Consider the following 4,840-nt stretch of genomic DNA (forward strand, 5'->3'; position numbering starts at 1 on the left):
GAGAGAGAGAGAGAGAGAGAGAGAGAGAGAGAGAGAGAGAGAGAGAGAGAGAGTAAACTAAGGGCTGGAGAAATGACTTAGTGGTTAAGATCACTGGTTGTTCTTGCAGAGGACCAAAGATCAGTTCCCAGCACCCACATGGAAGCTCATACCTACCTACCATTCTAAGGGATCCAATACTCTCTTCTGGCCTCTGTAAGCACTGTCCACACATGGTGCATAGACATACAAGTAGGAAAACAACCCATATACATTTAAAAAGACTTTAATTTTTTTATTTAAAAGAAAAGAAAGAAAATAGGGCCCAGAGAGATGGCTCAGTGGTTGAGAACACTTGGTGCTTGCAGAGGGTCTGGGTTCAGTTCCCAGCACCCACATGGTGACTCACAACCATCCATCCCTCCAATTTCAGAAGATTCCACGTCACCTTCTGAATTCTGTGCGCATGAGACATATATGTGATGTACATCATACGCGTAGACAATACACTTATACACATAAAATAAAAGTTTTAAAACCCAAACTGCAATTTGTTGTGTCTGCTTGCTCCTGTCCTAGGGGCCCATTGCTTCATATATGAGAGAAGGTATACTCATCTTTGTGTGCATGTGTGGAGGCCATAAGTAAGGGTCACCTGTCTTCCTATATCAGTCTCTATCTATATTTTATGACAAAGTCTGTTACTAAACCTGAAGCTTGCAGTTTGCACTAGGCTGCCTGGCTGTGAGATTTGGAGATCCATCTACTATTGTCCCTGTTGAGGTTTGGTCTGTTGCTGTATATTGTAATGCTAAGGGCAGATCCCCAAGGTCTGGTTACACCAGAGATGAGAGAATCCACTGGCTTGTAGACTCAAATGATGCTATGTGGCCTTTCCCCTATGTTATTTCTTTTTTTATTTTTCTTTTAATATTTATTTATTTATTTATTTATTTATTTATTTAATATATGTGAGAACATTGTAGCTGTCTTCAGATACACCAGAAAAGGGCATCAGATCTCATTACAGATGGTTGTGAGCCACCATGTGGTTGCTGGGATTCGAACTCAGGACCTCTGGAAGAGCAATCAGTGCTCTTAACCTCTGAGTCATCTCTCCAGCCCCCCTATGTTATTTCTGATTGGTGAATAAAGATGCCTACAGCCTATAGCTGGTCAGAATTGAGATAAGCGGGGCTTTGTGTTCCTGGGATTGGGGTCGGAGGAGACCACACGCAGGGAGGAGAAGAACAGGAAGAAGAAGAAGAAGAAGAAGAAGAAGAAGAAGAAGAAGAAGAAGAAGGAGGAGGAGGAGGAGGAGGAGGAGGAAGGTGTAGAGAGGAGAAAGATGCCTTGTGTTTGGAATCAGGAAAGCATGGCCATGAGGGCTGGCCAATTGTAGTTAAGAGCAGCCCAGATGATACATAGTAAGTAATAACTCAGGGTTGTTGATAGAAAATATATTTTAATAGTATAGGGGCTAGATATCTGCCCAGCATTAGTGCTAATAAAGGCTTATTTTAAATACAAAGGTAATGTGTGTCTTTTATCTGGGAACTGAATGATCAAAGGCAGGTTAGAAGGCCTGGATTAAGATTGAATATTTTCTACAACAGTTCCCAAACCCAGAACTGGGATAACAGATATACTCCACTATATTCAGCTTTTATATGGGTGCTGGAAATTCAAATTCCAGCTCCTCGTGCTTGTATAGCAAGCATTGTGACCACTGAATCCTCTCTCCAACCTCAGTGTTCGTCTCCCTGAGCTGGTTCATCTCACTATGTCCTCCAGGCTTGTCCCTATTCCACCAAGTGAGCCTTTTATAGACCCGATTAATATTCCCTCGTATATATTTGCCATTCATTATCCATTTACCCATCAGCTTAGGTTGTTTCCATGTCTTGCTTCCTGTGAATAATACAGTGAACGTGGAAGACAAATGGCTCTTTGAGAGACTAGTGTTGTTTCTTTTGGGATATATAGCCACAAGTGGGATTGCTGATTCATGCAGTCGCTCTATGTATAACTTTCCAGAATGATCACATTTAGCTACAACCCCACCTCCAACACAGAAGAGTTCTCGTCCTCTACAATTTGTCAACACTCATCTCTTAAGAGGAGTCTGGTGGTCCCTAGTTATGGCTTCAATTTGGAGCTTATCTGTTGATAAGTTAGTGGTACAAATGCCCGCTGGCCATTCACACGTTGTCACAGTTTTGTTTCTGTGGCTGGGGTAAGATACCCCAACAGAAAGCACCTGAGGCGAAAGGGACTTTATATCATCTTATGATAACAGGCTACTGTCCATGACTGTGGGGAAGTCAAGGCAGGGAGTCCAAACAGCTGTTCACATCAAGTCCATAGTCAACAGCAGAAAGAAATAGATGCTAGCTTGCTTGTTTGTGCTCAGCTCAATTACCCTACCTCACCCCTTTAAAGCAAAGCTTTTTAATTTCCTTTTCACCAGCTGCCTGCCTGGTACCTGCAGAGGAGGGTATTAGATCCCCTGGAACTGGAATTATAGATGGTTGTGAACCACCATGTGGGTGTTGGGTATTGAACCCAGGTGCTCTGGAAGAGCATCCAGTGCTCTTAACCACGAAGCCATCTCTCCAGATGCGTATTTCTTCACCCTTATATGGTTCCAGAACCCCTGCCTAGAGAATGGTGCTGTGTCTTCTTTCCACATCAATAGAATTGATTAAGTAAATCCCACACAGGCATGTAGACAATCATACCAGCCCAATGTAGACATCCCTCATTGAGACTTATCTTTTGAAAAATATCTCTTTAAGTTCTTTCTGCATTTCCGGTAAGGTTGTTGCTGTTATTGTTATCAGCCTGAGGTCCTTATGCTACATATTTTGGATATTAATTCTTCATCAGACCTATGGTTTGTGATTATTTCTCTTGTATCTTATTTTTGGAGGTTTATTTATTCTTGTTCTGTGTATGTGTTTGCGCACAACCACGTACATATCCACCACATGAACGTAGTACCTGATGAGGCCAGAAGAGGTTGTTGGAACCCCTTAGGGCTGGAGTTACAGGAGGTTATGAGTCACCTAATGTGGGTGCTGGGAACTGAACTCATGTCTTCTGCAAAAAGAAAAAAGCAGTGTAAACCCTGAGCACTGAGCCATCTCCACCCCATGTTTTTGAGATCGGCTTTCTCTTTGAACCTGGAGTTCATGCTGGGCTCCATAGTATCCTCCTGTCTCCACTTCTTCCAACTCCGCACAATGCTGGAGCTACAGGGACATGCTGCCACACCCAACCTCTTACATGGGTGCTGGGGGATCCAAACTCAGCTCCTCAGGCTAGCATAACGACGAGCACTTGACTCACCAAACAATTTACCCAGCCCCGTGACTGGAATTTTGATAAGAATCGCACTGATCAGTTTGTAGCACAGACATTTTAATGACATCATTCCTTTCACATCTATGATCATGGGATAGCTTTCCATTTATTTGTGTTCTCTTCAATGTCTTTGACCAGTATTGTTATAGTTTTTGGTAAAAAGGCTTTAAATCTACTTAGATAAATATTCTCCTAGATAGTTCATTGTGTCTGATGTTATTATAAATGGGTTTTCTTTTCCTTACCGTTTTTCTTGTACTTTGTTGTTAGTGTGGAGAAACACAATTTATTTTTGTGTGTTGGTTTTATGTCCTGCAACTTTATTGAATTCATTTATTCCAACTGGCAGGTTATTCATAGTCTGTACATACTATGTAATCTGGGCTGCAGTGATGGCTCAGTGGGTCAAGGTACTGCCACATCTAGAAATCTATAGTCCATCTCCAAGACTCACATGGAAAAAGAAGAAAAATCCTGTAAGTTGTTCTCTGACTTTACAAGTGGACCAGGCATGCCCAGCCCCTACCACACACAAAATAAATAAACTAATTATTAAAAAGTCATGTTATCTTCTCTTAGCTCTAAGCCATCTATCTCCCTAGCCCCCAAAGAATGTTGCTTGCTTGTTTGTTTTATGTCTGGGTCAATAGAATAGTTTTGATCCTCTCTTCTGTCAGTGTGGCACATCATCACCTTTATTGATTTTTACATAGTGAAATATCTTTTTCTCCCAGGAATAAATCTGACTCGATCAGGACATGCGATCCCTCGATGCTGTTCAGCTGTGTTTTCTAGTTTCTTTGTTGAGGACATCAGCATCTCTGCTCATTAGGAATATCCATACATGATTTTCTAGTCTTGTGGTGCATGTCTGGTCTGTGGGGGCTGAAAAGTCTGTGACAGCGTGATAGGCACACACTGTGACTCTCATACGTAGCCGTCTATAAGCCCTATGGGGAAAAGGAGACATAAGACACTGCAGGCTTGGGTAGCTGTGGAGCCCAGGGAGATGATACCAATAGGAGAAGCCTGGACCCTTGTTTCATAATAATGGCACTGGAGACTTGGGACAGCAAAATGGAGGGCCTTTATGATCTTGCAAAGCTGGGTGCCAGCCCCATGGCAGGTGTGCCCACTGAGCATAGAGAACAGTTTTTATAACTCGGATGCAGGCCCTTTCGCCCATCCTCATTGGCTGAGTAATAAGGAAGGTTCATCTTTGCATCTGCCAGGAATGCTGCCTGTTTCAGTCCTGTGGATTCTCCTCTAGGTTTCCCATCCTGTTTATTCTAAAGCTTATCAGACCCTGTCACATCAGCAGGCAAGAATGATTATTAATTTTCTACTCTAAATTCTCAGTTTGAGGAGGGTTAGGTAGACTAATAGGGTTAACAGGGTCCCCTGCCTTCTGTCTGTCTGAAGCAGGAACTGAGGTGAATGACTTAATACACTCTTTCTTAATACACACTCTTTTTTTTTTTTTTTTTTTTTGAGA

At 42.3% G+C, this 4,840-nt stretch overlaps 1 long non-coding RNA gene across 1 annotated transcript in view; it reads right to left on the reverse strand.

Moving 5' to 3' along the window:
• Nucleotides 1-4,840, reverse strand: part of LOC110297561 — a 107,110-nt gene that overhangs the window by 5,181 nt on the left and 97,089 nt on the right. Inside the window, exons 5-7 of the long non-coding RNA XR_002378303.1 lie at nt 3,591-3,794; nt 2,983-3,081; nt 747-754 (exon numbers count right to left, since the gene is read on the reverse strand). This is a non-coding gene — a long non-coding RNA (uncharacterized LOC110297561). The remainder of the gene's footprint in view (nt 1-746; nt 755-2,982; nt 3,082-3,590; nt 3,795-4,840) is intronic.

Source organism: Mus caroli, chromosome 7, assembly GCF_900094665.2.
Source record: "Mus caroli chromosome 7, CAROLI_EIJ_v1.1, whole genome shotgun sequence".
NCBI lineage: Eukaryota > Metazoa > Chordata > Mammalia > Rodentia > Muridae > Mus > Mus caroli.